Below are 13,676 nucleotides of genomic sequence, written 5' to 3'. Positions count from 1 at the left end.
CACAGGCCCTGTCCCAAAGCTTTGTGAAGCATTCTCCTCTGGACAGGAGAGAGGAAAAGTGGGTTGGGGGCAGTAAACTCAAATCAAAAGCAACAAATCTCCAGTAACCCCTCTGCTGTACAATATCCCTGGGAAGGTGAAGTCTCCATTTTTTTTAATCTTAAATACAATGTATAATAAAGGCACAGAAAGAGTCTTTGAGGGATAGCAAAATGCCCGTCCTTTAGAGATAAGAATGACCAATGAGAAATTGGAGCAGAGTTTCATCTAGAGATCAGTTAGCTGTTCAATGCTAATTTTTCTGATGTGAAATGTGTAAGTTGTCAATGCTAAAGCTGAAATTTAGAGCTTAATACACTTTTAGCCATTTAGAAATTACAATAGCACCGTTATGCAATACTTCTGCCAATATCAACTTGTAATGATGCAAAGGGACATTCAAGAATGGAGGACACAGTGTGGTTGGAAAGCCTTGATGAGCGTCCTTGCTCTGTTCCTACCAGCTCCTTAGCCTTGAGGATGTTACTTAATCTTTTCAGTGCCAATTGACTCATCCAGATATAGGGAATAAAAAAAGCACATATCTCATGACATTGTTGTAGATTAAATTAGCTAAACCATGTAAAATGTTTAGCATAGTGCCTGCTATTTAGCATATGGAATAATATTAGCTAATATTAATATGATTGGGGAAGACATCAAAGCACCTACATCACAAGGTTGTCATGAGGAGTAAATGATGTTTGTGTGTATGTATGTATGAATATCTATCATGGTGCTTGGAACAGTAGGAATCAATCAAGAGTTGTTTAATAAACTAATGTATTGGAAAAGCTACAAAGTATAGATCACTGTAAAAATGCTTTTGCTTCTTATTTTATTATTTATTTTTCAACAAAAATAGATTTGTTAAAAATCTTTGTATGAAAAAAAAAAAAGGATGCTCAAAACTTTCCCTACCAACCAGGTGTGATATTTAGCACATTAACCAATCAGTAGGGCATGAATACTGACCAATAAGAAGAGATGCCAACAGTAGCTCCAAAGTAGGGTTCTGAGGACCTCCACTCTACTGAGGCATTATCCCTTTACTTAGAAATTATGGGAAGGCCTCAGAGTAACCCCAAGCAGGGACCAGAGAAGGAGAAGAGGTGGTATGGGGAGGAGGGATTTGCACAGGGTAGCAAGTATTTTCCGGAAGGTACAAAGCAATTTTGCTATCTTAAAATCTAGGTTGACTGTTGCCTGTGATCTGGAGCAGCTCTGTCCCCAAACTAAACCCTTCATAAACTAGATTTGAAAGGAGAGAGAGAATATAGCCTGGGTATACTGTTCTCCTGTTCACTTCTCATCCTAACCAAGGGTTGTTTGCTTGAAAGTAATGTTGTCGGTGAACTGGGTCAAAGAGAAGACCCAGAGAGTTCCACATTAGAAGGGTGATAATATTACATCATAGATCTAAACAAGGCAGTCTGTTTTTGGAAATACGTGGGTGACTTGCCAATTGCATCAGCCTTAGCTGTTGCTGCTTTTGATAATACATTATTAGTCATCTTTTTTTCCAACAGAATCCTCACCATTCTCTCCAGAATTGATGCTGAATTTCAAATCCACTTTGGTAAAAATATAACTGGTAGGTTAGAGACCCTGCATTATTTGAATAAAAGCAACTTATTTAAAGATTGGAGGAAAAGTTGGGGAATAAACAAGTTCCTGGTAACTAATGATTTTTTTTCTTTACAAATGCTATAAATGAATTGAGACTTAGCATGCTTCTATGTAACTCTTTTAAAATCTATATTGACATACTGAATATCATGAAAATTCAGGGGGATGCTGGGGGTTTTGGAGTTTGGAAATTAATGAAGAGAAATGGAGGAGGGATCACAAATATTTATGTCCCTTTGCAGGTGAAAGAAGTTTATAAAGGATATATAAGTTGACTGACACAAATGACTTTCAGAATCCACCTACTGCATAGCTTATGTGAAAGCACTTTTCATCAAACATATTAGTCAAGGTTTCCAGGGAAATAGAACCAATGAGATGTCTCTGCCTCTATCTATGTCTCTATCTCTATCATCCGCATCTCTCTAATCTTTAGATCTATCTTTAAATCTATTTATTTAAAATACATCTATGATGAATGAAGAATTCATCGCATCTATGAGAGAATGAAGAATCCGCTCATATAATTGTGGAGGCTAGTGGACCCAACTCTGCTGGGGTAGGCCAGCAGTCTGGAGACCGAGGGAAGAGCTGCAGTTTGAATTCAAAGATAATCTGTTGCCAGAATTCCTTCTTGCATTGGTGAGGTCAGTCTTTTCTTTTAAGGCTTTCAACTGATTGGATGTGGCCCACTCACATTAAGGGGGGCATCTGCTTTACTCAGAGCCCTCTGATTTAAATGCTAATCTTTCCCCCCAAAAATCCCTCCTAGAAACACGGAGAATAATGTTTGACCAAATATCTGGTCACTGTGGCCCAGCCAGGTTAACACATAAAATTAATCATCACAAAAAGTAGTGTAAGGAAGTAACAATTCCTGTTGTTAGTTATCTGCTTCCAAGGAAAAGCTGCCAAGGTGGCAACATGACTGCTAGCTGAGGAATAATTGCAGGTTGAGATGTTAAACTAGAAAGGAGAAAACTTAGGGACAAATTGTAACATAGATCGTAACAGCTCGGTATTCTCACCAGCTGCAGATATATAATGTGTGTGTAAGGTACACATTTTCAAAATGCTCACATGCCTGCGTGTGAAAGGGGGAGAGAAGAGCCAGGACTCTTGGAGGAGATAAATTTTGCCTCAAGACCTGATTAGAACCATCAAGAGCCATGACTTCTGGCCACTGCTGGTCCTGGGCAGACCTGTAACTGCTGTTCTCTGGTGAGCTTGCTTCCAGTTCCTCACAGGGGCCCATTGTAAACTTTTCTCTTTTTCCTTGAGCCCCATCCAAGCCCTGCCCATGTTACCTCCTGCATGCAGAGACGAAAGACCACTAATTCTGTAGCATCCCCTCCAAACACCTCTATGCTCAGCCCTTCTTCTTCCCTCTTTTCTATGAGTTGGTTTCCTGGATATTTCCCAAGGCCAGTTTCCCCGATGCTTTCCACCTTCTCTAGATCCTCGCTCATTTGGTGAAAATAAATCCGTGGTATCCTCTGCATTTACTATTGTATGGAAATTTGACTTCTTAGTCCCAGTGTCTGCTATGGTAAGCTTATGGCTGACAGGATTTTTATGTAAATCAGATGGGTATCTATGTATTTATGAAAAGCTACATTGTGTGTTCAGATTGGTGCAGCCATTAGGCGACAGAAAGAAAAGCAGATGAACAAAACTGAGAACAAAAGATTAAAATGTGAAGCACTGTAGATAGACTGAAAGTTCTTTGCTATTTGTATTAAATCCATATAGATCATATGCATTTTATATTTGTTACATATTTATATTTATTACACATATTTATAATTATATATATTTATTTATAAATATAAAATCTCTCATCTCTGTATATATACTGGTTCTGTTTCTCTGGCAGAGATAAACAGTTATTACCCTAACTAATACAGATCATCTCTGGGTTACCTCTTAATCCTCTGAATTTTCAGCTCTTCCAGCAATTCTGTAATCAGTTCCCTATATTCAATTCCTTCTGTATGGAAGAGTGGGTTTTCTTCCCCTGCTGGGCCCTCACTGGTACAGCATATTTGAAAGAAGATTTTTGAAGGACATTGGTTAGAGACTATGCCAGTATTACCTTTAAAAATGATGCGTGTGGGGCGCCTGGGTGATGCAGTTGTTTAAGTGTCTGCCTTCAGCTCAGGGCACATCTCAGGGTCCTGGGGCTGAGCCCCACATCAGGCTCCTTGCTCAGCAGGGAATCTGCTTCTCCCTCTGCCTCTGCCCTTCCCTCCTTGCTCGTGCTCTGTCTCTGTCTCAAATAAATAAAAAAAATAAAACCTTTGAAAAAAATTGATGTGTGTAAATAATTAACTCTTGAAGAGGATTTTACAATTTGTAAAGTACTAATACAAATTCTATCATGTTACCATCTCTCCCTATTTTACCCCAGGGAGCTGTATATTCATTGAAGTACTGCATTTCATTGAAGACAGTGTTACTCAGAGAAGTTAAATAATTCAACCCATGTCATGTATCTGGGAGGTAGAGGAGTCGTAGTTTGAGTCCTGGTTCCTGACACCAAAATAGGTACAATTTCCAACACCTGTTGTGGCCATATGAATGGCCACAGAGTGTGGTATTTGAGAACACAGACCATCTGTGTGAATGTGGGCAAATTACTTACATTATCTGTGCCTAGTTTTCATACCTTTAAAATAACAGAATCCACTTCATGAGTAGATTTTGAGGACTAGAGGAGATAATGTGTACTAGAAAAATCCTTGACAGTGGCACATAATAATCCCACAAGAAAAGTTAGTTATTACAGCCTTAGCAATATTTGTAATTTGATACTACATATGATTTGCACTGAAAATTTGTTTGACAAAAGGTCACTGTCAGCTTTGTGTGGTCAGTGGAGTGGTGGCTGCCCACGAACAGTTGGTTACCAGTCTTTAACAAGATAAAATTTAGAAACTTTTATTTATTATTTATTTTTTTTAGAAACTTTTATATCAACTTAATGTCATGTCAACACCCAACAACATAATCAGTGAGCTCGTTTTATTTCAATTGTATTATTTGGAATTACAAAAGTATCAGTCTGCGGTAGATTGAGGGAAGAAAGTTTCTTCACCACAAGATAGTTTAGGAAGCACTGCTGCAGGGAAACTCCTCTTAAGGGAACCCCTGAGGTTTAAGCTACTAAAGTCAAAAGGAAAGGGAGAAGAGCCAAGAGCCAAGAATCACATGGGATGCATTTTGAGAGGCACTCAGAGGTTTTCAGTGGAGATAGGTTGTCAGAAGATGCATTCAATCTGAGGTTCAATTCCTTTCAGGTTTGAGGACTGGAACTCCCCAAATGGCTGGATGGGTAGCATAAATGAAACAAGAAGCCTGAATCTAAAAATAGTACATTCTGTTTTCGTTTGAAACACGCAGACATATTTTTCTTGGGTTTTTGTTTTTTTTCACACTGTATGGACTTTCCTTTGACCACTTTCTCAATTTTTAAAAGAAGTGTTTGCATAGAAATTGTTCAATTTCCTTCAAACTCTATTCCTAAAAACTCTATTTCCTTTAAACTCTATTCTGAAAGAGTTTATGTTGAAGAGTGAACGACAAACTGGCTCTAGGCCACGCGCAGTAGATAGAATTCTGGTTTCTGCCTCAGTGTTACACGGCCTGGATAGCCTCTGGGACTGTAAATGTGACAGGTCATCCGTCTCACGATTAGGTTATGTCATACAGCACATCTGACTCTAAGAAAGGGAGAGGAACCTGGGTACCCTGAGCTGAGTGGGTGAGCCCTTAAGGGGCTGGGCTGCCTCTGGAGAGAGATGGGAGGCACGAGTGGGAGTTGGTGTGTGCCAAGGTCTCGGTCGCTGGCTCTGAAGAGGAAGGGAATCATGCGGTGAGAGATGCGATGGGAAATGAGAGTCTCCCTCTCAGAACCAGGAAGGAAATGGGGAGCTCAGGCCCACAACCACAAAGAAATAAATTCTGTCACAACCATATGCTTGGAAGAGGATTCTAAGTTCCAGACGGGAATGCAGCCTGGCTGACACATTGATGCTGGCTTTGTAAGACCCTGCGCAGAAACTACAGTCATGCCAGGTCTGGAACTGTGAGACCCACAGAACTGTGAGCTCATACATGGGTGTTGTTTTAAGCTTCCAAGTTTGTGGTGATTTGTTACATGGGAATAGAAAACAAATATAACTAGAAAATAGATAACAGAGTCCAAAGAAATGAGAAAAAACTGAAGGGCTCTTGCTTGGTCAAAAAGGAGTAGCCACCACTTGATTCCAGCCTCAGGTTGTGTGTGAAAATACGGATTCGGTGTTGGCAGATCTTCTGTGTGCACCAGATAACCCAGGGATCTGGATTTTTATAGGGAAAAGCATGAATCTGAGTATGGGCAGTTCTTGAAACACACACACACACACACACACACACACACACACTCACACAGACATACTTCAGGCCAAGCAAAACACGTTCATGCCCTGAATTTGTAGAATGACAGTTTTGCTAGATAAATTTTTCAGTTGTGTTGGTATGTTTCCCTAAAGTTTCAAGTTTCTTTTCTAGATCATTAATTGCCAAATAAAATTCAAGATCTGACTTTGAGAAAGGCTTTATTATAACTGGTTCTTGGTAACGGTTGAAAGCCTTCTTGGCTAGGAGATCAGTTTTCATTTCCTTTAGTTTAAACGTAAATGAAGAAAAGATGTCTCAGAGAATCCAACCCTTCTATCCATATTATATTTTAGACTCAAGAATTAGTACTTAAAATAGAATGTGCGAATGTGTGGAGTAAAATAATGCCTCTAATAGATCCACGGTACTTTAAAGTTAAGCTGAAAATCACTCGAGTTCTTTACATTGTTTAAGAGTCTGTGTGAGGCTGACATTTGTTATTAAAATAGCTTTTTACTTCATTACTTTGTAATACCATTATTTGTTAGAACATGCTGCCCTCTAGTGAAATAGCAAAAGCACTGTGCTGGCAATTTCAGATTTTATGCTTTTTGAATCTGAATTTTGGTTAAGTATTAGGATTCTCCTAAATTATATAAAACTTTAGGCACCTGGGTGGCTCAGTGTTGAGCATCTGCCTTTGGCTCAGGTCATGATCCTGGGGTCTTGGGATAGAGTTGCGCACTAAGCTCCCCGCAGCAAGTCTGCTTCTCCCTCTGTCTGTGTCTCTGCCTCCCTGTCTGTGTCTCTCATGAGTTAATACATAAAACCCTCTTTTTAAAAAAAGCTTTAGACTAAAAGCACTGATATAGGAAAGATTTCCTACAAATAGAGAGTCTATATAGTAGGCATTGTTAAGTCTTTTTTTTTTTTTAACAGACAGAAAGTTACTTTGTTAGATTTTTGGAGAACTAAAATAAAACTCAAAAGCATGTTATATATTTTTAAGTGTTTTATACTTACACATAGCTTGCTTTGTTTCATTTGTTAGATATATGGAAGTTTCGAAAAAAGGGGAATTTCCTAGAAAAAAGTCATCATTAGTTTGAGTGTTTGTTGAAGTCCTGCTCCACCAGGCTCCACCGTAAAATTTTCTTTTTTTTTTTAAAGATTTTATTTATTTACTCGTGATAGTTACACAGAGAGAGACAGAGAGGCAGATACACAGGCAGAGGGAGAAGCAGGCTCCATGCAGGGAGCCCGACGTGGGATTCGATCCCAGGCCTCCAGGATCGTGCCCCGAGCCAAAGGCAGGCGCCAAACCGCTGCGCCACCCAGGGATCCCAAAATTTTCTAATATCCATACCCTTACCAACCTTCTTGTCTCAGTTCTGGGGATTTTTTTGTTTACTCAGCAAAGTACTTAGGATTTGAAATTCCCAACACAAGCGGCAGGTTGCCTATTGCAATTAGATTCATAGCACTTCCCTCAGCTAGAAAAGACCTCAGATTTTTAAAAAAAATGTACCTCCTTCACTTTATAGAATAAACATATATCCAAATGGGCTATGTGGTTTCCCCTGGTCACCAGGCTTCTTTACAGCTGAGCTGAGCTGAGCTGAAGTCTCTTGATGGCCATTGAGCATCCTAGACACTAGGATGTGTTTCTTGTCCTGGAGAAGAGAGCTTGATAAGGCTAAGCTGGGATGAAAAAGAGATGCAGTGCAATAGCAGAAGCGACATGACCCTGATCAGAAGAGGAGACCTTAGCTCTGCAGCATCTGGAATGGTCTGGGGCCAACAAAGGAGTGTTTATTGGCAACATCTTATCTACTCATCTTGCAAGTCTCATCCTTATCTGTACCCAGGGCATGCAGGGAAAGGAGAGAATTTCCTGAAATTACGGGGAATGTATCTGCTATCCCTCACAAGTGAGGCTGGCCCAAGCAGAGGGATACTGAGCTCACGGACTGACAACTTGCTTGAATGGGGTTGAGCCCAAACCACCCTCCTGGACTCCTGAAACACCCTATTCCATAAAAGCCAATTTAAAAAAAAAAAAGTAGTTAAGAGCAATTTAATATTGGCCTACTTGTTACCAGTAATTATGAATTATTAATATATGATTCAGATATATTAATAATTGATATTAGCTTTTTCACAGCAGTAAAATCACTGTAAGAGATTTTAAAAAAGGTCATCAGAGGCCAATAAATTAAGCAATTCTCTAGGAAATGAAAATAGCTCTGAACTCATCTGCATCTACCAGCATCATTTTCAAAATATTTAGGCCAATATTGAAAGAATTTCAAGGAGAAAGATGAAATTCTTACTAATCATGAGAGAGTTTCACATATCTCTTTTTAGAATCTGATAAATAAGACAGACAGAATTTTTTTAAGGATTCAGGAGATTTGGATAATACGATAGAGTAGGCATAATAAAACCACCCTGATCCCATCAACTAAAGAATAAACATATACAAAGCCACAGAAAGTCTCAGCAAATAACTGAAACAAATATACTATAGACTATGTTGTTCTACTAAATGCAATCAAGTTGACAATCAATACTATAAACAATCCTCATAGTTTTGAAAATGAAAGAAAGTTAATAATGTGTATCTCAAGAACAGATTATAATAAAAATTACAAAATATTTAGAGTTGAATAACAATAAAAACACTACAAATAGAGGATAATGGGGTGACTCGAATAATTTAAATTTATAGACTTAATACATTAGACAGAAGATGATAAAAAATTATAAATAAAGCTATTTAATTCAACAAGTGGGAAAGAATGGCAGACTAAACCCAAAGCAAGAGAGGAGGGCAGTACTAAAGATAAGAACAGAAAATAATTGGGGCACCTGGGTGGCTCAGTCAGTTGAGTGTCCAACTCTTAGTCTGGTTCAGGCTATGATCTCATGGGTTGATAGTTGAAGCCCTGCATTGGGCTCCATTCTAGATGGGGAGTCTGCTCCTCCTCCCACTTATGCACGTGCATGCTCTCTCTCTCTCTCGAATAAATAGATGACTCTTTAAGAAAAGCACAGAAAATAATTAAATTGAAACAGATTTTAATAGACAATCAATAAACTTTAATTAAAACAAATTGTTTCAAAAAAACTAACACAACAGACAAACTTCAGCAATATTAACTGATATTAACATCAATGGTAAATGATGATTGCTGTTAGGAGGGAAAAAGGAATCATAATGGCAGATGCAGAAGAGATTACACACACATACAAAAAGATTACAAGAGAATTCATGAGCAGCTTTATGTCAATAAAGTCCATTAAGCTTATAGAAAAACGAAGAGTACCAAAAATGAATCAACAAGACATAGAAACTCTGAAGAGTCCTTTTAATATTAAAGAAATTAAATCAGGTTTCAAAATAAACACACACACGCTCCCTCACTCACATAGATCGGACTGTTTTCATGACTCAGTCTGTCAGATCATGAAGGAAGTTTTATACTAGATTATGCAAACTGTTCCATTAACAGAGAAAGATACAAAGCCCTTAAGTTCATTTTATGAAGCCAATATCCCTTTGAAAACAAAACAAGGACAAAAAAGAGAAATAAAAATATAGACCAATCTTATGTACTTAAAAATTTTTTTAATATCTATTTTTAAAATTTGAAACAAAATTTTAATACATGTAATTCAGCATTGTATATATGTGAACAAGACTTAGGAGTTAAGGAAGAAGAAAGTATCAAAAACTGGGAAATGAAAACTGATAATTTGTACTACCTTAAATTTAGCAACATTAACAAAGACATGATCACTAAGACTTTTTGTTTGTTTTCTTTACTTTCCCTTCTTCTCCTCTTACTTTTTTTTTCTCCTCTTACTTTTTAAAGGAAACTTTCTATTCATAAACTTTATTGATTCTGAATTTATCTCAATCCATCACTTTATTATCACAGAGGATAAATCTCTCATTCATTCATGTAAGAAACCTACCTTTTTTTTTTCCTAAGTGCCAGACACTTTGCTAGCTCCAAATAGCTTCCTCTATCATTTCTCCCTATTAAAACCTACCCATTCTTTAAGGTTCTACTCAAATCCCAAATTCTGCCACTAATGAAGTGGATCGAAGTGAGTAAGACACGTTATTTTCCTCCTATGAATTTTCAAGTTGTTGGAGGGCAGGGAGACACAAATCAAAATTTTAAAACATTATAGTAAAAAAGGAAAGTAAAGAAATCGTATAAGAGAAACACAAACAAGTCTTGAGGGCTGAGAGAAATTTTAGTTTTTACTCTATACATTTCTATACTACTTTTATTTTTTATATTATTTTTAAAACCCAAACCTAAAAGCAGAGAGCAAGAAACCAAGGCAATCAAACCAAGCTGTACGTTGGGAATTTGATGATTCAGAAAAGGGGTAGGTTTCCCTTTGGGAAAGGAGAGGCTTAGGGAAAGACCTGGCATTGGTCTTATTTGAGATGGACCTTTTTAGATTGGGTACAGTGGAAATGAATGGAAGGTTTCACACCACATATTCTTGCTTATCTCTGGACACAGCAAGGTTTCTTTCCCACAGAGCTTACTAGACATTTAGTCATGTTCTATTTTGTGCTGCTAGTTTTTAAAGCATATTTTATCCTTGAAACAATTAGAAAAAAAATATGGAATAAAAATAAAAAAGAAAAGGGATCATGACTGTTGCTGTGTCCATTCAGAAGTAGGCTTGGACCAGCAGGACTGAAAGATGTCTTTATATCTCCTAGAGACTCTTATTGAAGACCTAAAAATTGTTTGGAGGGGAGGGACTGCTCCTGAATAAATACTTATCCAGCTCCGACTGGATAGAGACAGAGCCCGAGGTGCTGGAGGTAATATGGTTAATTAGAGACATTGCTCCTGTCTGAAAAGGAAAGGAGGATAGGTTGGCACTCCACAACATCTAAATGTTCTCCTACTGCAGCCCTAAATTAACCTCTGCCCCATCCCTACCCTATTTTTTCATCAATGTGTGGCTGGAAGTGGGGTTGGTGCTCATTCTGCTGAAGTGACCCAGTTTGGTAAGCACTTTATGCAGATAGAGATAATTGATCCCAACACCTGATAGTGCTCAGAATTTAGGATGTCAGCTACTTGGCATCTTTTGCTAGCCTGGTGTTAGGTGCTCAGTGCCAAAACTGTGAGAGGGGAGATCCACACTGAACTCTAGAATTGAAACCTGCTGGGCTCAGCCTACTGAGTGCTGAAAAAGAGTCTTAGAGCTCATGCAGGGGATCTCTAATCCAAAAGCCCCTTGTGAATGGGCCCCCTCCATTCAGACCTGCCAATCTCAGGGACTGCTGCCCCTGTGCCAGCAGAGGTTTCCCTCCCTGAAGCTTTCCATGGGAAAGCCCCAACCATAGCCCTGCTTCTGAGTGGCACTGGCTTTTGCAGAGAGGTTTAACTACAACTGTATTCCTAAACCTCCTCTCCCTCAGTGAGCCATACTTGACACCCATAGCACCTACTATCAGTGAAAACTTGTGTCTGAGGCTGTAGGGAACCAAGGGAGCACTCTTCTAAGAGCCTAGCCAAAAAACTAAAAAAAAAGAAAAGAAAAAAAAAAAAAAAGAGCCTAGCCAGTAAACTCAGAACCTTTCCAAGGACTGCATTACTGATGAGTCAGCTGACCACCACCTAAGATGAGTGATCCTGGAAGATGACATCACCACTTGTGTCCTTTACAGGACTTGGTGACTAGATGACCTTCTGGGATCAGAACATGACTGGGTAAGCTTCTATCCAACCACCACTGTTTTTCTGAATCAGACTGCATTGAAATATGCCACTGCCACCCTTAACCCAAGATATCTGAGGGCACTGGGGAGTCCTGAATGCAAAGCACTGTGTGTGTGGAGCCTGGGAAGGAGACCCATGGACTCATTTCCTGCTGTTATTGGCAGCTGGGAGCTCAGGTGTCTCACTGAGTACCAAGAGCAACATTATCTTCAAATCTAGGACCATGTAGAGGATTAAATGTAATAAGACACCAATGGGTTCTCAAATACCCGGTGGATCTGCTTGTGGAAAGTAGTTCAAGTTAACACTGCATCAAACTCTGGCTACGTTTGGAGAACCTAATAGGCACTCTGAACAGGGCTAGGAGTGAAGGACCAAGACACAGCAGCAGCAGGAGCAGATCCTGATGAACACTTTCTAGGAGCAGGCAGGGGAGGTAGAAATGTGTTTCAGGACTGAGCTTTCTTGGAGGCCATCTGAGACCCTGTCAGAGACCACAAGGACACTTAAGGCCCTGGATTGGAGACTTTGTTGTCAGGCGAGCAAGTCCCTGCAATTTTGTCACAGGACTTGTGTTCCCTGAGCCAGTAGGGCCCTTGGGAGCAAAGATCCATATGCTGTCACTTCTGTAATTTCATTTTTTGGCAGGGCTTGGATGACCTCGGGAGCAGTGGTCACACATCATCTACCTACTCTATTAGTCACCTTCTTTCGGTTTTTAGTAACTGAATCCCTTTCCGGCCAGAACAAGGGCACTACAACCTATGTATAGCAGGCTCTAAATCAAGTTGTAATGGATAAATTCTGGAACAAACAAAACAAAACCAAAACTAACCAAACAAACAAGCAGAAAGACCCCACCAAACTTGAATAATGACAATATCATGGGGATATTTGTAGCCCCCAGGGAACTACTTTGGATGCTACATAAGTCCTTGTACACAGATGTCAAGAAAGTGTATGAAGTCATTATGTTGTAAATCTTATTTACCTACTCACATAGGCTACTTTTCAGAAATCTTAATAATCACATTTTACATACTTACAATTTATTGGAATCAGGCTCTTCTCTAGAAAATCCACATATATAACTCGTTCATTCTCCGAGCAACCCTAGGAGGAATGCACTTCTTGGTCTCTCCATTTTCCTAGCAAGCAGCTTGCCCAAGGCCATATAGTTATCAGGTGGAGGAAGTGAGGTTCAAACCCACTGGGTCTGTGTTGGGAATTTGGTTCTCAACCGCTACTTCCGCTGCTTCTGGTGATGTCATGTGCTCACAGGATATTTCCAAATTGAAACTGACCACAAGCAATCTTTAGAAACAGCTCCAATTTAGGAGAGGATCATGACCTTCTTTTCACTCCCCTTCACTGAATGCCACGTAGATCTTAAATTTCTCAGAAGTGTATCCATTGGGTTCCTTTCTGGAAAGCCACAGAAATAAACATTGGTTAGGATCATTCAGAAGGGGAATTTGTTGGAGGGATCCTGTGTGGATCAGGGAATGTGAAAGTGAAATTGGAAAATCTGGCCTAAGAATAGGATGGGAAGAGCCGCAACAGACATCATGTCTGCTGAGGGGGGGACTGGGAGGGTGATGTCAATGAAATGGCTCAAAATTCATGCATCTGATTGTCCACACTCCAGTCCTGTGCCCTCCCAGTGTCTGTGCAGAATGGGGAGGGAAAGGAGCCTTTGGGTACTTCCACTGGAGGTACACGTGTGGGACTTAGCAGGGGAAGGAAGGATCTCATGAGCTACCATAGCATGGAATGGAGGAGAGGTGAGCATGCATGGAGAGGAGGAGGGAGTCAGAAGAAACTGATTTGAAAATAATCACAATAGAACAAGTAGGTGGT

Source organism: Canis lupus, chromosome 3, assembly GCF_003254725.2.
Source record: "Canis lupus dingo isolate Sandy chromosome 3, ASM325472v2, whole genome shotgun sequence".
NCBI lineage: Eukaryota > Metazoa > Chordata > Mammalia > Carnivora > Canidae > Canis > Canis lupus.
Note: the sequence above shows the minus strand (reverse complement) of the source record.